Source organism: Sander lucioperca, chromosome 10 (genome assembly GCF_008315115.2).
Source record: "Sander lucioperca isolate FBNREF2018 chromosome 10, SLUC_FBN_1.2, whole genome shotgun sequence".
Lineage (NCBI taxonomy): Eukaryota > Metazoa > Chordata > Actinopteri > Perciformes > Percidae > Sander > Sander lucioperca.
Genome location: NC_050182.1, coordinates 38277699 through 38302878, shown reverse-complemented (window position 1 = coordinate 38302878; position 25180 = coordinate 38277699). Strand labels below are relative to the sequence as shown.

General features: G+C 39.1%; 1 pseudogene; it reads left to right on the top strand.

Annotated features, from left to right (window-relative positions):
• Positions 1-887: 887 nt before the first annotated feature.
• LOC116035272 lies at positions 888-25180 on the top strand (annotated as a pseudogene).

The following is a 25180-nucleotide window of genomic DNA, read 5'->3' as shown; positions in this document are numbered from 1 at the left end:
TAAATACACATATTTACATGTGCAAAGTGCATTTCAAAGCACATTAATAAGAAACTGAGGACGACCATAACAACTGCATGGACAAAAGTCACTAAAATAAATAAGGCCACAAAATTAGGTATTTAACTTCAATGCTATCTCTGCATTCAGAGAACATTAGGAAGAAACTGATGAGGAGCATGACAAATGTATGTACAAAAGTGAATAAAATATGAAAACTGCACTATATATATATATATATATATAAATAAAGGCCCACAAAACGATATGTTTTCACCTAACCTGTCATTTCTGTCCCTTTTTATCCTTAATGTACAAAAATCCACATTTTAAATACTCTGGGTCATATTTGCGCTTTGCCACCTTGCCTCCGAACATCAACACAAACTTAAAGTTAACGTTAATCAAATGATGGTTTCCATGGATACGGCGCTACACTGCTGCACAGCTCTGCTATTGGGAGGAGGAGGAGGGGGTCGGCAGCCTGGATAACCAACTCCAAAACATGCTCTGGTTTATTGGCATTTCTTTAAACCAATCACAAACGTTTTGGGCGGTGCTGAGCTCCGCACGGAGCCGCTGTAAAATAGCCTCAGGAAGGAAATTGTTTCAGTGGAAAGTGTGTACGTTCAAAAGTTGTTTTAGTCGTGCAACAGAAAACTCAGATTGGCCAGATAGTCTAGCTAGCTGTCTCAATTTACCCTGCAGAGATCTGAGGAGCAGTTAGCTATAGTTCCATAAATGCAACGGAGTTTAAAATTCCAACACAAAGAAAGAGGAAGGAAACATACATTGGTGAAAAGGCATGCATCCGGCAGACAAGAGCAATCCCGGAAGTGGAACGTTGTGGATATACACTAACTCCAGCTTAACTAACATATTGCAACATGTTGCAAAAAACAGTGATCTGCAACATTAAAACCTACCAGTTTACGGCACTGCGCTTGGACGAGATGGTGGATCGCAACTCTTCTCTTCTGTGTTTCTGTCAGCTCCGTGCTGCCTTCACGGGAACGGGAGGTCAGAGTATCATCTTATATAAACTCCGTACTACAGCGTTATGAATCGGTCTTGTTGTGAACTTTATAGTCTATATTAAACGTTAACATCATTTATCTTTTGATAACAATAGTAACAATAAGGGCCACTGGGTCCTGATCCTGAGGAACCTCCCGGCTGGGATCGCTTCATTCCCCCCTCCATTTTCACAACACTTAGCTCCATAGTGCTTCTTATTACTCTACACAACATCAGCGGATTTCACTCGTACCGCTGTTCTCATAGGGAATGAATTGAAAATCGCTCAGCTCTGCCGTTTTTTCAGCTGTTTTAACTTCGGTGCAAGCCAGTTTAGCATACGCTCCCATTACCTTCCTTGTCCGAGGCTTCTGTCTATAGCGAATTAACGTTAGCTAGTTAACGTGCTAATAATGCTCACGGATGTTAAAAAAACACTGACACAACTGGAGAGGGTCTGTTACAGTATAATCAAACGTACAGCAAGCCATATTATGTGTAGGATATTTGCTTGAATATTGTCTAAAAGGCTAAAACACGGCTGGGAGGTCAAGTGCAGTGACTCGGATTAGCTTAAACTGAACTGACGGGGACACCAAACAAGCAGAGCTGCAGCCTAGGGCTAGCCTCATCTCACTACATGCACCTGTCAATCACTGTGACCACCCCCTTAATTATGCAGAACTTTAAACCTGAATATAACCTAATCTGATGAGTTATAAACTAAACTATATATATATATATATATATATATATATATATATATATATATATATATATATATATATACACACACACACACACACACACACACACACACACACACACACACACACAGAGAGAGAGAGAGAGAGAGAGAGAGAGAGAGACCAAAACAGTTCTTTGAACCAGGGTGTAAATATGTTTAATTCAGTTGAAAAGTTGTGCATTTTTAACAAGGGGATCTCAGTAAATTGTCTCACTTTTGCAGCCAGCCTCTAGCGGCCAGGGAGTCTAACAAGACTCAAGCCATCCTCTATATAAAATTATTAAAGTAATGGGAATATGATGAAAATAAAAAGTTGTGTGCAATTATCCTTATAATATATCTCTGAACAGAGGGTCCTCCCACTGAATACGTTATTTGGGCTGAAAATGTGTTTCATGCCTCGGCTCTCCAATGGTTATCACAAAGCCCCAAATATTGCCACTGGTGGGTTAAAATTGGAGTCAATTGAAAACCCAATGCGTCACTACAGACGCCAAAGGGTACCTTTGTCACAGCTCTGTTTAGGGTCTGTATAGCAACATGACATAAAAACAGCCAAGCAAGACAGATGGCATGCACACTGCTATAGACACAGAGAAAGAAGCAGAATCAAGCCAAAAAGGATTTGAAAATATACAGGGTGAATCTGGCCAACAGCTTGCTGTGTTAAAAAAAGGAGAATTGCACATGAACTTGAGTTTGGAGCCTTTAAAACAAAAACATCTCTTTCTCTCTTTCAGTGCTCTGGGGAGAGACCAATTGGCATAGCTGGAAATTTTCATTTGGACTACAGAGAAATTTCAGTGTTATATGTAATTTAATCAACAGTCTAGACTGGGTTTCTATAAAAAGCTTGGAAGTTGTTTCTCTCTCAACTTAACAATGAATCTGATTTATCTGCTGGTCATGTTTCTCAGATATTTCATCCTCTGTAGCTATAGCTATTTGTAGACCCTGGTCAGTTCAGTTCAGCTTTGACTCTGATTCTCCACCGGGCGTGTCTGTGCTGCGTTCGCTGCGGTTTTGCGAAATACCAAACCGAGAGTGTCTCAGAAGCGGAGTATCTTGCTACCCGACTCGCAGAAGTACTTTACAGAACAATTGTGTGTTTATTAGCTAGTATCTACCTTCCACTCCAGGCACTGCTGTAATTTCACTCCATGCCTTCTCTGTGATGTATTATGTTTTTCAACCTCCAAGATGAATCTCTCATTGTCCATGGTGTTGTAGAGGAGACAAACGATATTGGGGGTAGTCTTTTAGTTAATTGTCCCGATAGTCTTGCTGTTTCACTTCCTGCCCGGCTGTCCGAACGGCTCGCGTAAAAATAGACCTGGCGCGTATCTTTAGTGGAGCAGAGCGGAGAGCCGCTTCATGCACGCTTCTGGGACGCACCGTGGCGCGGCTGGTGGAATATCAAGCTTTGACTTGAATGGCAGCGATTGCTCGCAGCGCCTCCGGAACGCAGTGCAGACGCGCCCGGTGGAAGCACCTCAACGTTCCATTCTGTGTCTTGTGTCTTCTATTGGTCAAACAATTCAGACATAATGTATAAGACTTAAACTAACTAGTTTTTTTCAAGCATACCTAGTACTGTGTCTCAAATTGCGCACTTCTGTACTTAAACATAGTGCATTCACACTATATAAGCCAGCTGTATGTTTATTTGGTTAATTTCGCAATCGGTAATGATTTTGGTACCGCATTGTAACGTGCTAGCAAGCTAACCTTGGCTAACAGCGGCACAGTTTAACCACTGGCAAATAAGTTTTAACTTAACGTTAATGTGTTGTGACATCCGTTTGGTGTTGTTTAATGTGTTAACGACAAGACGGGAAAAAGATTTTAGACAGCTCGCTCGAGTTTTATGACCATCAAACTATTGAGACGATGGAAGCGCACACCAAATCTAGCAAGACTCTCATGAATTCATTCCGATATTGGAAATTTGTCTGCAACACTGTAATAGCTTATATAGTCGTTTGGTGTAAGGTTGGCATTAGTTAGGGTTAGGGAAAGATTGTGGGGTTACAAAATATAAGTTTAGGTGACACAGGACAAGAATGGAGCACGAATCCTGGTCACATGGGTGAAAGTCCTGTTTTGTTTGACCCATCCACCACCCCAACCTACCTTCTTACATGGATTTTTGGTCTTACTATTTGGTAATACTATTCCCTACCACCATGACAAATTCCTCGTATGTGCAACGTACTTGGCAATAAAGCCCTTTCTGATTCTGATTCTGATTCTCTTCATACTATGTCATGTTACAGTGCCACGGTCGAGCTGTTGCTATGCCATACAAACGTTAAAGGGTGCCTTGTGCATCAGTATCAGACACAAAGAGCAACAGACCAAGCAGCATTATTTGACGAGTTGGGAGTGACAACGGGTTGCATTATCACGAAATATCAAAACCGACAGAATCTCTTTCATAATTTAAGCATATAAACAGGTAAAAACTTCACATTTTAGCTCCACTACTTGTGAGTATGTTCCATCCAACAATTTATTACTGCGAGGTAATTTAAACATTACAACCTCCAGAGAATAGTGGCTGGTTTTAAAACCTTAAGTCTTATTTACCATTGCCAAATGAGCAGAATGAAATAAAGACAGTGTGTTTAAAGTGAGCAGTTTTGTGGTATAGCGATAATTCCCAACCACGTCAGTTTTTTCCTTGAAGATATACTCTTGGGAAACTGGGCCCTGATCAAAATCCATAATAATGAGGATATCCTCCAGGAATGGCAGGAGATAGTCTTTGTTTACAGTCATTTATTTGCTTTCAGAATATGAATACCATTACATGTGAGTGTGTCTGATAAATACTTCGGCTATCTGTAGTTCAAGATTTGCTCAGATTATAAATGGTGTTTTTTATTTCATCTGTCACTGCTGAGCTGGAGGAAGTTTATGAAGTCGGTGGATTATGTTCCCTAAATCATGTCCATTTCATAATGACTATATATAGTAATACAAATGACAAATACTGCACTTGGAAGGAAGGAGGATGTATTGTCAGGCAAATGGTTGTGTTATCACTGCTGGTAACTGTGGCTCTATGAGGACAAAGGATTCCTTCCAATCTCCTCTAAACTAATAAATCATTCATTTCAAATGCAAGAGCTTCATTTCATTATTCTCCTAATATTCCTTTTAGCACTCATCCTCTATCTCTGACAATAAAGAGGGGACATGATTTGAATTAATCAATTAAAATTCCTAAATGATAAATTTGATTTCCCTTGCTTATCATAATTAAACACCCCCCTTGTCGATACTGTCCTGCGCTCACATTGTGCAAGTCATTTAGTGGTGTTTGGAATTATTATTGAACCTAAATTAATCTTGTGAGACTCCAGTGGATGGATCTGGCTTTGTATAATGTATGCTGAAGGCTTTAATTCAGTTTAATGTATGTCTCCATCTTAAAAAGAACACAGGAGAGTTAAACAATGACGAAATGTTTAAATTTTCAATTGCTGTGAGCATCATAAACTATGTTCCATCCACCTCCATTAAAATTCTTTCAGGAAGACTTCTAACATCTTCAATCACCACTCTCTCTTCCTAAAACTTTTCAACTGTTTAGAGGCATTCACTTTTCAGTAAACCAACCAGAATTGGCCACGAAATTCATGATCCAATCACAGCATTACACTGCTTTAAATCTGTCATTTCAGGCAAAGTGTGCAACCCTACTCCTCCCCTTCCACCTCTAGTCACCATCTCCCGTGACACCCTCGGTCTTCCTCCAGCAGAATGCTCCGTTGACTCCTTCGGTCTGGTCTTCGGGCTCCTTCGCCGCCACCACCAGTGTCTAGACTCCATCGGGGGGATATGTCTTGGCTTCTTTAAAAATGATTTTATAACGATGGAGTCTAATCTCCAAGAACTCTGTACATTTCATATTATGCATATGTACAATAAATCTTTGCATATCTGCAACAAAGTCTCTCCTGATTGAATTGGGGTGGAGAGACATCTATCTCCAAACCTGGACAAATAAAACAAACTATCCACATGGATAAATACCACTATAGGACAGTGAGAAATATTGTTTTGGCAGGCATTTTTAAAAAAAAACTTTGGACAGAACCAGGCTTACTGTTTCCCCCAGTCTCCAGAGTCTTTACGCTAACTTAGGCTAACCACAGCTAAACTCCAGCTCCGGCAGCAGAGCAGAGAAGATTAATATGTGCCATTTTGGAAAGCACCAAATGACGGCCTGTTTTGTTATTTAGTTTGGAGGACTTATTGTCCATGTTAGTGCCTGTGACTGTCAACAAGCTGATGTTCCTCTGGGTTTTTTTTCTCATGTAGAAAGCTGCAGTACCTAGTATCTGTGGATGATGTGAGCAAGAGAGGCGTTAAGAGGAAGGCTATTGCCAATGGAGAAGGACCAAGCAGGAAGATGAAAAGGAAATCAAAACCTGAAGGAGACCAAACTGGATTTGTCCATTGCCGTCCTAACAGGTCAGTAGATAGTGATGAATGTAGGGTTTTGCTTTATGTTAGCATGATTTACATTAGGTGTAATATTACATAATTGGTAGTCCCCACAACTGTATTTAAACAAAATATGTGTGCTTGCTGAATTTAAGGCCAAATACCAAGAGCAGGATCAGCTGGGCATAGGAGGATGCAGATCTGTGTTTTCCAGCTATCGCAGACCAGATAATTTACCTGTAAATGTTACACACACATTCTTGAACACACACTCACACACAGTATGGTCAGGAAGTGCTAACCAAAGTCCTGTTTGTCCACGCAGGTTGCCATCAAACACATACCAAAGGACAAGTCTTGTGCAAAGTAGTGGTAAGCAAAACCTACTGCTGTTGAAATCAACTGTATTCAGCACTGCACTCTCTTACAGCATGCTTTATGGATGAATGATTCTATATTATTCTCTACAGTGCTCCTCTCCCTCATCCTCCACTTTGTTGTGATGTTTCAGGACCAGAATGGGAAGCAGCTGTCCGCGGAGGTGGCTGTCATATTAAAATTTGCGGCCGGAACAAGTGGATCAGTGGGGACATCTGCACCAGTGTCCCTACTGGACTGTTATGATTTGGTCCAGGAGCTGATCCTGGTGCTGGAGAGACCATTTCCCTCCAAGGACCTACGTCGAGGACAACGAAGGTTCCCTACTGGAGGAGCAGGCCAAGGTAAGCTACTAGAGGATCCTTGTAAGTGTGTGTGTGTGTATGTGTGTGAGGGTGGGCACTTAAAGGTTTTTCTTTTTGCAATTTAGGGCTTATTTTGCTAGGCCATCATTTCTATTGATTTTGATAACATTGTACTCACAAATAAGTAATTGCTGTGATGGAGCAAGAAACAGGCTGTGTAGGCAGTCAAACAGGTTGTAAACAAAGCCCCAGCCAAACAAAGAGAGAAATAAACGAAAATTATAACCCACTTCACTATATTTCAGTGCCTATAGGCTAAAGGCAGTTGCAGCCATGAGAAAATGTCATAAAACCCTCCTCTCCAATCCCTCATCTCTCTCCTTTTGTCTCTCAGATCATACTGACACAGCTTGTTGATGCAGCAATTGAACTTGAGAGCCAGTGCATCTTTCGCCGAGACATCAAGGTGGAAAATATACTGATTGAGACTGGCTCAGATGTCCCTCGTGTGCATCTTATTGACTTTGGACTGAGCTGGTTCGCAAAGAAAGGATCCTTTCACCACAATTTCTACAGTAAGGAGTCTAGCTTCTACTCCTGCTCTTCACGAACTTACCCTTCTATGATTCTTCCATTTAGACAAAGCTTATCCTCGCCCCACCCTCACCATTTTATTTTTATGTCTGTGTATTGTAGGTACCCCTTCTCACATTCCTCCCGAGTGGTACAGTCGTTTTATCTACAGGCCCGGCCCCACCGCAGCGTGGCAGCTGGGAGTGGTCATGTTTGAGACCACAGAGTTCCTCGGAAACAAGCTGAGAATCAGCATGTCAGCAGGCACAAATCTTAGTCGTAGTTATCATGTGATGGATCACTGTACCTGTCACCGTCATCTTTCTTCTTCTTCTTTCTCTCCAGACTGCCAGGATTTCTTGAGAATGTGTTTGACCATAGAGCCCCAGTGCTGCTGGGGCTCTATTGGCCTTTGTTTTGCAAATCCTGTAGCACCCCTGGTCGTCCCAGAAAAGAGGGGATCTCCCTTTGAATTGCCTTTCCCAAGGTTTCGTCCCATTTCTGCTAACCTCAGGATTTTGGGGAGTTTTTCCTCGTCTTCTTATAGAGCTTGGGCCGGGTCAGGAGCTGCTGCTAATATAGGCTGTGAGATCCTATTTTTATCTTACTCATCTAATTGCATTTTAAGTTAAACAATAGAAAAGAGTGACATAAACAAAACAAAAATGGATAAGACACAAGAAAAATAAAACAAAGGGATAACCTAAATAAAATCTTTTTAAGAGGTTATGAGAAGCTCCAGAGCTGAGGGGCCCGGTCATCTGTGGTCTCGATCCAGGATTCAGGAGCAGCCAGAGGACACCTGCCTCTGAGACAACGCTGTGTTAGGCTGGCTACAGACTGGATGCGTGGCGTGAGCGTGTCAGCTGCGTGGCGTGTCCGTTTTTATTTCGGCTCACATGTTAACAGGTTAGAGCTTACACAATGCCTGCGTGACACGCACGTCTCAGGCATGCATGCTAGAAATAGGACCGATGCCTATTTTCCATGCGACAGGCAAGCGTGTTGGAAGTGTTTCCATTCAAAATAGAATAGGAAAAGATGTTTATGTCATTTTGACACGAATACATTTAATAAATTACATTTTGATGTTTGAAAGTCTCTAGGTTTTTATATAAATGCAGATATAAATGTAATAAAATAAAATAGATTTTCAAATATTTCACCTGTCAATACAGAACGAAATATTCTGTAGCCTATTTTGCCGTCAATACTGCCGACGTTGTCTTTGCTGTAATCAAATCAGTATATATTTATGTTTAACATGAAGTATATACTGCTTGAGTGCAGTTTATCAAAGGGAAACGTGTACAGACAAGGCTAGCAGCAGCAGCGCCGCGTCAGACACGTTTCTGGTGTGCAAAGACAGAAAAATAGGGGGCATGGGGGTCCTCTGCCAGAAAAATGTTTTTGATTTGAATCCCATTTCCTGCATTTCTACATACATTTATAGGGACTATGGTGATATACAGAATCCAGGAAATAATGAAGTTGACCATAATGAAATTATGCCAGAAAGAATAGTACTAAACTATGTATAAAAAAAAAGATGTCTCACTTTCTTTATTGCTTAAAATAGTGGCCAATCACCGAGAAAATAATATCAAACTAATTTGAAAGTAGGGGGGACACAAACAGGATTTTAAAACGCCCTAGCCTACAATAATGTATAGGGTGGCCTAAAGCCTTTATACATACATTCCATTTTTAAACAGGAAAGGAAAACCTGTCTTCACATTTTACTGTTTTAATAAAAGTGCTTGTACCATCTCACGTGACTTTGATTACAACTTAACATTTAGCCTACTTTGTTAAAAAACAGAGATATACATGTGTATCACTCAATTCAGTTTAAAATTAGATTTTTTTGTCCAAATCGCCCAGCCGTATTATGGCTTCTTGTCACAGACAATGGACCTTCTACTTTGCTGTGATATTTGTCATTAACAAGGTTTATCATTTATATGTCAATTTTTACCAAACAAATACCAAGATATTTTTTTAAAGATCATTTTTCAAACTGATCTGCTCTTCATGTGCACCCAAAAACTTCCTGCTCTAAGAGACTAATCACTGCAATTTACAGTAAACCTAGTCCGAGTTTCTTTAGAAAGATCGATACTGACACTTGTAACTTGCCTGCATTATATATTCATAAAAGCCAAAACCAATTATCTCTAAAGACAAGACAGTGTTTGTATATCTCAAATATCAGTTTGGCTTCCCATACTTAATACAGCAGCTTACACTGGCTGTGGTATTTCTACCTGCCAACTCATGAAGGGAACTGAATAATCCTAAAAATATAGGAATGCTAATGTGCAAGCAAATGTATTTTAATGAGTCGCACATGTGACAGTTTGAGTGTGTTGGGAGACTAGAATGCCTGTTGCCATGGTTTCAGGTCTGACAGCATGGTGATTTGGAGGTAGTGGGTGTGAATGAAGCCTGGCTGGAGTCTTGCATCACAGGAAGGTGCTTGGCATTTGAAGGGCAAGAATAATTCAGGCTACATGAGTTGAGATTGGAAATCTAAGAGACTGTGAACATAACCGTCCATCATGGTGTCAAAACTGGCTAGCTAAGTGTTGTTCGACTGGATTTTATCACTTTTTATCATTTTGTGAAGTGATAGCTGAAATGACTAAAAGAGAGATATTTCTATTATTAAATCTTCTGTAACTGTAGTATGCATATCAGTTAAGTGTGTATGTTAGAATATTGCCTATATTAAAGTAAATTATCAAATAAATGCCAGTATTTATATAATTACTGAATCTCTAATAAATCCATGTTAACAAACATTGAGGATGAGTGGAATCCCCTGTACAACAATGGCTCACGTGAATTGATTACGTTTACATGCACGCTGTTATTCTGAATATGACATTATTCCGAATTTATCAGATTTATCAGTTTCCGATTAAGACGAGGGATATGCGTGTATTATGTGGGTTTTAGAAGCATTCTTTGGACAGGTATACAGTGCATTTGGAATATGCTTCTCAATCGGAGTTTTTACTGCAGTTTGCACCAGTTTACGGCCTCTTGCCGACACCAAACAACTTTTCAAGTTTCACTGTTGCAGACTAATTTCGTCTAAATTGTTTGGTGTAAGGTGGTCATAAAACTCAGTCCGAGTCAGTCTGTTTCCCGTCTTCAAAAATCTAAACGTATTTGATATTATTGTAACTTTTTAGTCTTGGTAGCGCTTATTGCTGCCCAAGACAATTGTGATTCGTTTAAAGAAATGCCAATAAACCAGAGCACTTTTTTTTTTTTGTGGAGGAAGGTCTGGCAATGCAAGACTATGGAATTTTAACTTTTTATGTGTGATGTGAGATGGTGTCAGACTTTAGTCTTTTCAAAGTCTGTTCAGAGTCTTCTAGTGTATGGTAGACTTTACCGTCAGCTCTGTGCGTTGTTATGGTTGTTGTACATAAACCAACTAGCCAACAGTTTGCAAGGCTGTCGTAGGGAACGCATGCCCTCCAAAAAAGCCCACAACTCTCTTCTAAACATTATGAAAGACTTGGATATCAACAGACATCGCAACGCCAATCTTTTCAATAAGGTGGTTTAACAAACTAGAGCACTGTCCATTTGAATCATGTGCATGTTCGCAACGGGCCGATTGCTTGGTTCCCAGTATTTTGTTTTACACAACTTTATTGTGTAATTTCTCACAAACATGGGACACAAAATGCAGTTATAAAACGCTTGGTTCCCAGAATTGCTGGTTTCAGTGTTGTTGTATGGCGTGCCCGTTTGAAGCGTTCGGAAACTCATCCGATGGTAAACGGTATACATTTATATAGCGCCTTTCTACCTTACTGGACAAAGTGCTTTACAATTTGCCTCTCATTCACCCATTCACATCCACCGATGGTGGCGACGCTGCCATGCAAGGCGCTGGCCCACTACATGACGCGCTCATACTCTTGCTGCTGTTCCTCAGTCAGAAGAGATAGAGGGAGGCTGTGTTTGCACAGTCTAACAAGTCACACTGGAAACTGGAATATTAGGAATTCGGGATATTGTCTTTTTCGGAATAAGGGCAAAAACCGAAATAATATCTCCACGTAAAGGTAGTCATTGTTCTAAGTACTAATTCTATCAGTACAACGACTCTGCTGCTCCCATACTACAGAGGAAATTAGAACTAAGAGCCTGTTTCAAATAAAGACTTGATTCTCTCTGCAGTTGAGGTAAACATAGGCAAAAGCCACTATACAATTGACATGTCAGTGTTGTGCAGGTTGTCTATAATATTTCTAGCAATTTGCACACATTTGGGCTGCATGTAGAGTTTAATTTGATTTATAACATTTATTTTATTTTTCATTGTAAATCCTAGCTTCAACTGAACTGCCACAGATGTGTCAATTTCGTTTGTAAGGCAACATGATTTTAAGGGATTATTTGTCTTTCATTTCCTCCTGTGGGTGTCAGGTGATTGACAGTGAACCGAGTGGAGCGTAATGCTGCTCTGATATCAAAACACTCAACTTGAACACAGTGAAATAATAACCAAACCCAAGGTTTGACCAAACCTGAAGGGTTCATGTCTATGCGATGGATTATCAAGCTTTGTGAAGCTGGTTTTCATTATATAGAAGAATAAGTGGCAGTAAATGTCTTCTTTTTTAACGAGGGGGGAAAAGCTCCTTTGGCTGAAAGCAGAAACCAACAGGAAGAATAGAAAAAGACATGTTAGTCAATTTGTTAGTCAATAAGTTAAGCTTTCTTAATTCAGGATTTCTCATTGACACCAATATCTCTTTTAGAAGAGAACACATGATATACTCTATATACATCCCAAAGCAATTAGGTCAAACAAAGGAGTCATCACATCTCTAATAAAGGAAAAAAGCCCTAAAAACTATCTTCAAATGATTGAAAATAGCTTTAAGTAAAACTAGTCCTTCAGAAAATGTGTCTCTCCAGCTATGTTTGTTTTGGTATGAGGAACATTTAAACGGTAACCATCCTCTCCTGTAATCTGGTATTATAGTTACAATTTCAGCCACTGTCATTGACTGACCGTTCTCTTGACTGCAAACTATATGGATAACATTTCCGTTGAAAAATGTCCTCCAAGCTTACTGCTGATGTTATGCAAGTCAGTGTAGTTGGCAACAAACTGCAATAGGAAGCTGTTGTTAAATACACTTAGTCAAGTACTACACCAATGTAAGATTTTGAGGTCCTTGTAATTTCCTAAAAATATTTTCATTTTAAGTAATTTACTTTATAATTCTACTCCACTGCATTTCAAAGGGTACTTTTTACTCCACTACATTTATCTGATTGCAGTAGTTACTAGTTTCTTTGAAGATTAATATTTTACGTAAAAAAAACATTACAAGTTTCTAAAATATAATACATTACAATACAATAACAGAGTATTTAGAGTAGGTAAAATTAGATCCACTGAACGGCTACAACATGTTAATGAATGAGTAGATATAAATTATACAAAGGGGGTTGTTTAATAATAATTGATGATCATTTTGATACTAAAGAAACATTTTCTGCACATTTCCACCTCTATGGTTAGGCTAAGGCACTAAAACAGCTTGGTTCCAAGTACCCTGTGGAGTTATTGACCACTAGTAGCGCTATGGAGTGATGTTTTTACAAGTGGGTCCCCATTTTCTCAAAATCATGCCCACACAAGGTTACACGTGCACGAGGGCCAGCATGTGGGTGAGGCGACACACTACCTGCTGCTGTTTTCACACTATTTCACTAATCCACAGTTGGTGGTGGTAACACATGTAGAAATGCACCAACAAAGGCAGAGGAGAAGAAGCCTGCAAGGTAGCACACATGGTTGTTAACATTGCAGGATTTAAAATGTTCAAAAATAATCTTACAATCAAACTCCATAGTGCACTAGGTTATAGGGAAAGATCATGGTTTAGGTCAAAATGCTTGGTTACACTTAGGAAATTGCAGCAGGGGTTCTGCAATTATGGAGTGAACTCAGTCAAAACCAGGTATATAACGCTGTACGTGACTGCAGTATTATTCCCAGTTTAACATTGCTGGTTGCTTGGCATCCTGATATATTTGCATGCCTTTTTATATCGCTGCTACCTCCATCACTCATCTTCTCCACAGCTTTGATCTGTTTGATCTGACTTTTACTATATACATCATTACACACACAACTTGTAATGGAATGCATTCCTCCTTTCTTGCTATGATCATACTCTCCAGTGTAATTATTTCATCCAGTTAACACAGCAGTGAAGACCAACTTCTATTATGAGCCTCATTGATCTGCAGAGGAGACAATATGCAGTGGATTGCAGATGGCGTATACAGTCTATTCAAATAAAGGCACTGCTACTCTGCTGCGAACATATTACTCTGCACAGTCAGGTAACATTTGTACAGCAGGAGCTGGAACACCCTGTGACAGTAAATGACTCGCTTCTACGTTTCGGATCAAATGGTAATTAACTGCATTCAATCCTGATGCTAAAGAAGGGTTAGTGTGTTATTAAACACACCCTTTGGCCTTTAAATGCATAAACAAGCATAATTATCCCATTTAAAGTGGCTATATGTAACTTTCAGTTTGTGTTGATTCTAGCGGCCACTTTGGACAAAAGTGGTAGTGTTTTTTATCACACCTGCTGTCGTAAATAGGGCTGCAGCTATCGATTATTTTAGTAATCGAGTATTCTACCGATTATTCCATCGATGAATCGAGTAATCGGATAAGAAATACTTAGTAAACAGCAATAGTAAATATTTATTATTGCTGTGTACTAAAAAAAAGGAAACCTGTCTTTTGTATATATACAATCATCATACATCACCGGCATGATGACGTCATTCACGTGCATATTAAGTGGCCATGCTGGGGGGAGGAGCCGGTTTGTCTCCGGCAGCAGCTAAATTTCCAAAGATTTGTAGCAAACTAATAAACAGTCAGACTACAAACCGACAGCTCTTGTTTTAGCTTGTTGGTAAAACATGGCTATTTGCAGAGTAGCATGCTGTAGGCTAGTTGTGTAAAACAGCGCGGTGGACGAGAGCAGCAGACGGTAGTTAGCTACCTTGTGTCGGGTTCGCTCCGTGGAATGGATGAGTAGACGGGATGTTTTCTACAAAGATGATGTAGTAGCATGTTTGCAGCTTAAAATGATCCCAAACTTTCTGTCGTTTTCTCTCGCCTGTCTCTTCTCTTAGACCCTCGCTATTTTCGTCTTCCTTCATTTGTAATCTGGGCCGTCAGTCTCGTGCATAGACAGTATATAAACGTCTTGTGTCCACAGAAGCATCAACCTGTTGTGCGCTAGTAATAATCCTCCGTGTGGAAACACAGTGAGCCGTACAACCTTAATTACATTGATTTAACGAAGCTTCGAGGCAAAGAATTTTGCTTCGAGGATTTTTTGTAATCAAATTATTCGAGTTATTCGAGGAATCGTTTCAGCCTTAGTCATAAAGGTCTTTATTTTACGCTGCTGTATTGCCCACTGTATATTACTAAGTTAGCATTACAGGGAGGTCATACAGTTGCGATGGATTTTGCTCAGACAGAAAATCATTCATTTACAATAAAAGAATAAGTTACAGATGCATCGTTGCATTTCCAGTGTAGCATACGGTAACTTAGCCTACTTTGGATGTCTCGTGAGCTAAACCGGGTAACATTATCACTGTCACTGAGTCACCAGCCAAAGCATTAAGAGTTTGTTGAAGCAACCAACGTAGTAATAACTTAGATTCATAAAGTGCATTTCATGAAACCCATGGACGCTTTACACACGTAACATTACAGGGGGACACGCGAAAAGAAAATAGTAGGCACAAACACAGACTTAAAGGAATAAAACGTCTGCGCTAAAAGGAAGGGGGATGTAATTTAATGTCGTCTACTGACGTACAATCACATCGCTCAATCTAAGGTTATTTTATGAATGAAATAGACATATTACATACCTGAGGGCCAATTCAGGGTGGGTTTAGAATCATTTACAATCTCGTAATTGTCTCCATCTGTTAAAGCCCGACCGAGATTGACTCGCGTTATTGCCTGTTGTCTTTCCCTTTCCCTTTTAGCTTTTAGTTCTTCGTTTAATTTCCTTTTTTCTGTGATGGTCCTGCCCCAGTATCAGCCAGAACTACAACAGATAACTTCTAAAATAACATTAAAATAAAATTGGGCCTATATAAAGAAATCTCCTGCTACCTTTTACCTAGCTAGATACAATAACACAGGCTTTTCTGGTGTTACAAAGAAATCTGTGACCCATCAGAATGTGTTACTGTAGCGCCGTCTACCTGCCGCAAATCATTCTGTGACTGCACGGGAAAAATCGAACCCTAGCAGACGCCTTACTAAAAACTATATAAATAGTGTTCTTTTCACTGTTAGTCTTGTTTGCTGTTACAGGTCATTTAAGATCATTATATGAAAAACGACAGAGCTTCACAAATATTAAAAAGTTACATATAGTCACTTTAAGTATCAGGTGTTAATAATATATAAGATTGTCTTTGTTTTATATCACAAAATCTGCAAACAGTTTGAATACATGCAGTTCCATTTGTTGTAGTACTGAGCAAATAATCATTTTGAATATGTAAATATGATGATTTCAAGGTGTGCAATTTTTGAAGTACAAGAGGCGTGATTTTAATCATAGTTAAGATTTAATTATTAATAGTTAATTAATGGTTTCTTAACAAGCTGTATAAAGCACAAGGATTAGTTGTCAACCTCTGATTTGACAAGCTACAATGACAACTGTAGCTGGTTGTAGATAATTAATGGTAATTCTGTAAATTGGCTAAACAGTCAAAAAAGAAACCCTCCTGTTGTTTGGATGATAAGCTTTTTGCGTGCCAGTGACTTTATTTTTCACAGCTGACCAGAGATGGTTTCATAGAAGAAAATTCTAAGGCTCTGAGGCTCTAAAACACCAACAAAGTGCTTGGTCTTCTACTAGACCAACGAGGTCAGCCCTATATTCCCACAGCTCTATGGACCCACAGCCCAATGGTCTCACAGCCCTATGATCCCACAACTCAATGGTCCCACAGCCCTACGTTGCCACATTTCTAAGAATTGTTTTTTCACAGAAAATTAGGCCCTATGTTCCCAGAGCCCTATGTTCCCACATTTCTAAGATTTTTCTTAAAATTAGGCCCTATGTTAGGGTTACATTCCATCTGTAGTCCATTGCTACTGGATAATAGGTTGGGTGTAATTGGCTACCAAATTGGGAGAAAGGGGGATAAAATCTAAAAAAGGAAATGTGGGAACACAGTGCCTAATTTTGGAAAACAAATCTTAGAAATGTGGGAACTGTGGGAACATAGGGCTGTGGGAACATAGTGCCTAATTTTCAGTGAAACCAAAAATTCTTAGAAATGTGGGAACATAGGGCTGTGGGAACATAGGCACACTCCCAGACCAACAACCTGGGTGATCATCTCGTCTTGTCTTAAACAGGTTGTTGAGTGTAAATGACAGACAGCTAGTGAAAAGAGTTGTTGGAATTTCTCATCAAACTTTAGGTCATCTTCCCATTGTCGTAATCTTAAAACCATGAATTTAACAGACAGTGCTGCAGTTCTGTGGCTGCAGTTATGTGGTATGCCCTGTCACTCGGCTACCAAGGCTCTTAGTAAAAAATAAATTTGAAGATTTTTGGCTGAACAAAGACATGAATTTCACTCGTACGTAGCTATACTCTGTGTTTCAGTGCAGAACTGAAAAATCTGCCAATTTCTCACCTGCGGGGAAACAGCAAATATGACTAAACCGTCACATTTTGCACCGCGCTGAAAATCATTAAAACATAATACAGTGCTTGATATGTATCAATCAACTTTGAATATATAGCCTTTCAAACGGTTATAAAAAAAAAAACAGACCAAACATAGACACTTACATTCAAGCTAGCCGCATGGAAAAGTTCCCACGATCACAGGCAAAAGTTTCCCACGGTTCACTGCACACAGCGACCCAACCAGCTGCTACAGTGACTAGACACTAGAGGGCGCAAATACACCCCCATTACAGTAAAGTTCTTGATAGGGCTGAAACGATTACTCGAATAATTCAAATAATTCGATTACAAAAAAGCTTTGAGGCAAATTCTCTGCCTCGAAGCTTCGTTTAATTCCAATCAGTCGCATTATGCGGCCCGCTCCGCTCAGTCATTGTTTCACACGGACCGTTATTAACGACGCATACAACATTCAGTGGCGCGATGGCGGAGAGCCAAGATACCGCCAGGAAAAGGCAAAAAATGTAAAAGGTTTGGGATCATTTTAAAGTAAAAAAAGAAGGTAACAAGGTACAATGTGTGTACCGCAAAGTAGAACTTGCCACAACCACAACAGCACATCAACTATGATCCAACACCTGAGCCAAAAACCTCCTGTTGTTAATGTCAGCTCACCAAGCCCAGCTGACACAAGGTAACGTATTGATGTTAGCTTAACGTACTGCCGCTAGCTAGAACGTGCAGTATTTTTAGCGGTTGTAGCCTAATGTCGTGAGTTGATATGACTAGATAGATGCAGTGACCTCTTTCCTACTATATAGCCTTTGTTCTTGCTCGGATTCGCTGGAGTCATCTATCTTTTCAACTACATAGTCTTTGTATGACGGACCTGCCTTCCCATTGGTTGAAAGACGTCAACACAATCTCGCAAAGCATCATGGGAGAATTATGCTAGACTGTAGCACGGAGCTAGCGGCAGTAATGACCGAAAACGTGATAAATTATGGACATCAAGTGGATAAATCTAGGATGTAAGAGTTTGGATTTATTGCTCAACAACTCCGAAAAATGGCACAACTTCCAGGCTGGATAGAAAAACTCCTCTGAAGGCTAAAAAGACACCAAAGACACACCCGTGATGGGTAACTCCTCAGCTTTTAGCAGGAAACCACAGTCCACGGTACGGTGATCCTTGAGAGGTTAAGGCAAAATCATTTTTTATCCGATTACTCGATTAATCGATGAAATTATCGCTAGAATATTCGATTACAAAAATAATCATTAGCTGCAGCCCTAGTTCTTGAGGCTGTACACAACTCAGTACTCAAATCAGATTTGGCTATCTAATTCAACTATTCTTTCTTTTTTTCATATAAACTACCAAGCAATGCTTTATTGAACTGAATTGATTTTTGAACAGGATTCAGGGGGACATTCAGAGTGACAACAACATTCACATTTTATATATATATATATATATATATATATATATATATATATATATATATACACACTCTGGGGACTGATATGTCCCCAGAAGAACACTGCACACTGACTGCTTTACCTCAAAATGCCTTAAACTGTATCCATTTTGTTTTGTCCCGAATTCTCATTATTGTTATAGAGAATGTAACAATGAAGATGATGTTTGTTTTCTGGCTTTTCTCTACTTGTCATTCATAGATTGTTAACATGTAATTTTGACTTTATTGTATCATCAGTCCCATGTAGCATTTTGTTTTTTCTTTGCTGGGTTATTGTGTGGGTGTGTCTGCTGCTTCCATACCATGCCATTAGACAGGCTGCATCACAGAGGTGACTACTGTAATTTTCTCCCTACCTCTCTCTATTTGCACTCTCCAACACTCAGCGGCTGAAAATTGCAGTTGGAACACAATGATGTGATGTGACTACTGATGCCTCACAGTTTCCCAGGACTCCCTGCTGTTTGTCCGAGATGGTTGAGATTGATTGGATGAGTTTCCCTTTCTGATCTCCAACAGCCTGCAGAGACCTGCACTCATGTTTATACAGAGCTACTGCATGTGATATCAGTCTAATATCAATTGACCATTAATACTTTGGGCTATTAGTATTACTTTTACTTGACAAATTACAGACATGGACCGACCAGTGCTTATGCTCTATTTGTTGGATGTGTTAAATGTTGTCCAGCTTTTAGGTTTAAAAATGAAAAATATTTTCAGTTGTAAACGACAGCATATTGCTTTTGTAATTCTGGAGTTGAAGGTTCACAGGAAAGTAGAAACAGGCGACTGAAGTCTGTCATCAAAGGACAGTTTTCTTAGTATGACGCACGCATTACATAGGCATATTATGATATTATTTTCCATTGAATACTAAAGTTCATAAATACATTTTTTGGTTTTTAATTCTTCCATGTTTTGTTTTGTTGTGCATGATCGCAGTCTCCTCATCGCTGTGTCAGCATGAGGAAGGTGAAGATAGGCTATTAGAGCAAAACATTTGATGAGTTAAAGAAAAAAAAGTATTCCTGCAAATGCAGTTAATAAGTTTGTGATTTATTTTCATGAATAAAATTGTTTCAAAACATCCCCCCTCTTTTTTTTCACAAATCGCACCCTGTAAAAAAAAAAAATATATATATATATATATATATATATATAAATGTAGTGGAGTAAAAAGTGCAATATTTTACTCTGAAAGTACAGCACTTGAGTGAATTTTCTTGATCTTAGTTATTTTCCACCACTGCTTTTAATGTGGAACACTTGTGCAGGAAGTGATTAGTTCATTGACAGTACTTAACAACTGAAAACAACAACAAAGTGGAAGAAATATTAGCTCTCCAGAGTTCTATTTGTTATTAGCAGGTTTCGATTAGCAATCATCTCAGTGGTGAGATGAGTGTTATCATGATTCCAGACAGTTGTTAACAGTACAGTATGTTAATGTACATATAAAACACAAATATGCACACATTGCATTAATTAAATACTTTTCACCATTTACAAATTTTTTTGTGGCTAAAAAGAAACTCCCGCAAAACTTCAACATTCAAATTCACGTGAATACAACAAACTAAAAATGCACTGTTTACTGTATGAATGTAGCTGTAGAGTCCTTTCAGTTTCAAGCAGCGGCCACCTCCATACTGACCTGTATGTACTGTAAATCCCACAGGGCTGTTGAGGCAGTAACAGCTGTATTTTTCATGTGTTCTGTTGCATACTAAGACAACGTTAATATTGTATAAAGGCCCATGTGGGGACCTTAAAGTGCTCTCCAGCTGTCACTTAGCAGACAAACTAGATGGGCATTAAGTCACCTGTCTCACACCCAGTTTTCCACATCAAACACACACATTTCAGTAAGTGGAAAGCTTGTGTTATATCACCTTAGGAGCTAGGTATTGCACTTTTACAAAGTTTTTTTTTTACTTTTCAGGCTAAATATAACACATTTACTAAAGAACGTGTGTAAACAAAGCTGTAAAAGCTTTAAGTAATACAATTTCTGGTGCTATAAGTAAAAATGTACTTAGAAATTAATAGTTGCCGTGAAGCGTAGATTCGTGCCTGATTGCTCGCCTGGCTGTTCATACAAAACGTGCAGTTGTCCCCACCGGTCACAAAGTGATCCTTCTCCTCTACACTCTACAAAAAGTCTCTCTCTCTCCCTCTCCCAGTGAGTGCTTGTGTGTGTGACCAATCGCGTGTCTCGCTGTGTTTTATTTTGAAATTTGGTTTATTTTGTAAAGTATCCAGCTGCACTTTGGCCTTCCTGTGTGTGATTACCTGCCTGGCTTGACACATTGCTCGGGGCGATACTCTTAAATTCTAAGAACACTGGTGGTTGGAAAACAGGACACATTGACGGGTTTATTTGGAAGGTAATCCATATATCTAGGTATGAAAAGCAACAATTCGACATATCCCAGGGTGTACAATCTACTGTATTTTGGTGAAAAACATTGAATGTTCAAATGTACAGTATGTTTGTGAAACCTGTATGTACATGTAACCCACATGAAATACAAGGCTACTAAAATCCTGTTGTTTGCACACGGGCGCAATGCATTGTCTGCACAATGTACTGTCTGCGCATCTGAAAAAAGAGAGAGCGTTACACGCGTTAAAATATGTATTGAGATATCAAGCTGTGTGCTGGACGTGCTGACAAGCAATTGCCCAGCTGTGGAAGCAAGAAATCACATAGCTGTTGCAGGTAATATGTGCTGTGTCTCAAGTTTTTTTTCTAATTAACCTTTCATCATTTCTTTTAAACCCTCTGAGGACCAAAGACGCAGCGGCGGCGAGTCCAAGCAATTTGACAACACTCCTACTAATAAATCGAAATTACAAAATTTCATTTTAGACATTTATTTACTATTTTATTCATAAATTACGCTACTTTTGTGAACTCATTTCAAGCACCAAAACAATTGAGTGTAGGTATGTTTTAACAAGAGATTTGAGAAATATTTCCACTTCAGGGCCAAATTATCTCTTTACACATTGCTCTGGAATAATTTTGTGCATCAGTATACAGAAATCTGAGTTTATTCTGAACATTTTTTATATGAAACACACGGGGATCAGTTATAATACCTGTCTTGTCCTGCATGCACATAACCCTGTGCAATCTGACTAGCAGCTAAACACCTTCCACCATCAAGCACTGGAGACTGGGAACGTCGTAACTCAGTTTATTTGATTTAGAAAGGGTGAAACTGAGAAATAAAACAAAATGACCTGTTACTCACATACTGATGAGCTACGAACACTATACAATGATAGTTGTAAAAACAATACAACTACACGCCACTGTAATGCGGCTGTATATACAGTAACCAACATGCAAGCTGAAATAAAGGAAATATGCTACACAGTGTACGTAATATAACCTATATTGTTTATCTAAATAAACTAAAATATACTTACATGTAGCACAACCCAAGATAATATATCTTTAATATAATATAGATAATAACTAGCTTACTGAAACATACTGTCAGTCTAATATGAGCTATGAATCATCATCAAAATATACATATTGCACATCAAACTTACTGACAATACTTAACAAATATATAAGAACAGTATGTCAGCATCTATTTCACATACCAAGAATGCTACCAAAGGCATGGAACGTTGAAGATTGAAGTGGATAATATGGAGAGATCATAACACAAAACCATGAGGTTGTCCTGCTCACATTCAACTTCCTGACTACATCCCATGGTGCGATGGTCCTACAGTTCTTAAAGGAACACACGCATAATGTCCTGATGGGGACAGAACTAATGTCCTGATGGGGACAGAACAATACCCTTAAAAGGAGAATTCAAGAATATATGTGAAAATGCCCTTAGACCGCAGAGGGTTAAAAGGCAAAATTGCCTCTATTCAATAACTAACAGTGTAGAGCAGGGGTCGTTAACGTTTTTTTAAGCCAAGGACCCCTTAACTGAAAGAGAGACGGAGCAGAGACACCCTACTACATATATTGTATAAATTAAGTTGCATATTAAACTGGGCCTACAATAACGTGTAGGCGACCTAAAGCCTTTATACATATATTTTTTGCATAGAATACCAAGCTATTAAAACAATAATTGTTGGCATGATTTTATAAATCATCTTTTAATGTTACACATACATGTAGCACAGTGAATCCTTAGGATGAACTGTATCTGTGGATGGCTACCTTAGTGACTACCTTACCTATAGGCCAGTAAGCCTATCATCAGTGGGGATTTATATTTGCTAACATGTTAGCATTATGTTAAGACATTTTAATTTATGAAAAAACCTTTTTGACAATAATTTGGAGGCCCCCCTGCACCTTACTCTCACCTTCTACAATAAAAAACAGTCGTATTGCGTACAGGTTGAAAAGTGTTTGGGTGTGAAATAAAGGGCCCTTTAGGCTACTAGCACTTGGGAGCAGCTCTTTGGTGTAGAAAGCATAATTAAGCATGCTCTCTCAGAAATTTGTGATTTTCTGTTAATACTACTAAACTCTATGAGAAGTGACCATTTACTGTAAGGTGATCATACATTTGTATTTTCTGTTTTTTGTTTGGGTGACTCAGCTTAGACAAAGTTATTTTGGTTTGGGCTTGGGTCGTGACAATAGAAATCCATTCTGTCAAAAATAGCTAGATTATATAGTAAATAAATAAAAAAATCTTACAACGGTGCTGCGAAGTGTTCAGTCTTGCAGTTGCAAATGTGGAAGTGCACGCTGCACTATGCCATGAACTACACTAAATGCCTCCAAGTGTATTAAGAGAAATATGTGATGTAACTACTGATTTTGCTCCAAAGACAAGCTCAGATAAACTAAATAGGAATCACAATGAAAGTGAAGGTAAATACTATAAGTCTGAGTTTGTTGGAAGCACCTTTGTGAGGACAGTGGGCCCTGACATTCTGTGAAGTAATTGTCATTCTATGAAAACATTAAAGCTCTTCATCTAACCCTTAGGCCACAAACAGAGTTGAAAGAATGGAGCACTTTATTTGCATATATTTACCCTAATGGTTTTTCCATTAGGATGAAACACTCATCAGCATAATAAAATTGCTCTAGCGGGAAAGAGAATCAGTCACATCTGGAGACAGTGGCAGAGAAGCCTAAGCCACTAATGCAGGATTACCCAGGCCTGCCTCCAGCCCCTGCACAGCTAGGTGGGAGCTTTTGTTTAAACAATATATAGGGTAACAGCCAAATCTAGAGCATTACAAGTGCATAAATAAAATACAAAATGAAGTAAAATTACATAAATGAACTGTATATATAGCCCTTTTCTAGTCTTAAAGGGTAACTACCATTTTTTTCAACCTGGACCCCATTTTCCTGTTTTTGTGTCTAAGTGACTGATGGGAACAACAATCTTTGAAACTGGAACCCATACAAAGGCATTAGTCACACTTACAAAATTCTGTATATGCACATGCAAGACTCAAATAAATGCAAGAAATTTCAGGAGCTGCTCATTCACCAGGATCATATCAATTTCTGGCTTTATAACAATAAAGTTGTTCTGTATACAACAAATGTTGCTAAAGTTTGACCTGAACGCAATTTAATATATTACCATATGAAGCTGGAACATAGACATGTTAGAGCAGCAGATGAATGCACCTCAAGTGTGACGTTTTCAGAACTGGCACATCTATTTCCCTCAGGTAATCAACATGAAACAATTTTTATTCACAATTTTTCTAATAACGCCCATAGCCACAACATGAAATGCACACACAGACCTGAGGGCTATTTCACAAAACCAAGATAAGGGATTAAGCCAGGGTTTCCTAGTTATCCTGGCTCAATTTAGCCTTAGTAAGTAAGTAAGTAAGTAAAGTTTATTTCTATAGCACATTTAAAAACAGCTTGCGCTGACCACAGTGCTGTACATAGCGCATTAGCCACAAGGAAATAAAATAAAAATAAAATACACTTACAAATCAGTGGTTTAGGCTAAAACGACATCAAAAGACAAACACTGAATTACAAACATAGCAGAGTAAGACAATTAAAATGCCGGGAAGGCCAATGTAAAAAGGTGAGTTTTGAGCCTGGCTTTGAATATTGCATTAGAAGGGGCCTTTCTGATGTCAGGTGGCAGTCGGTTCCACAGCTGAGGGCCAGCAACAGAAAAGGCTCTGTCACCTTTTTGCTTAAGCCGGGACCGTGGGACATGGAGAAGACCTTGGCTGGAGGATCTGAGGGACCTGGGAGCTACATGGGGATGAATGATATCCGCTATGTAGCTGGGGGCCAGGGGGTGAAGAGCTTTAAAAACCATCAACAGTATTTTAAATTGTATCCTAGACTGGACTGGAAGCCAGTGCAAGGAGTCTAGGACAAGTGTAATGTGTTCACGCTTTTTTTGTGTTCGTGAGCAGCCTAGCCGCTGCATTTTGAACCATCTGAAGCCATGCCACCAGAGTTAG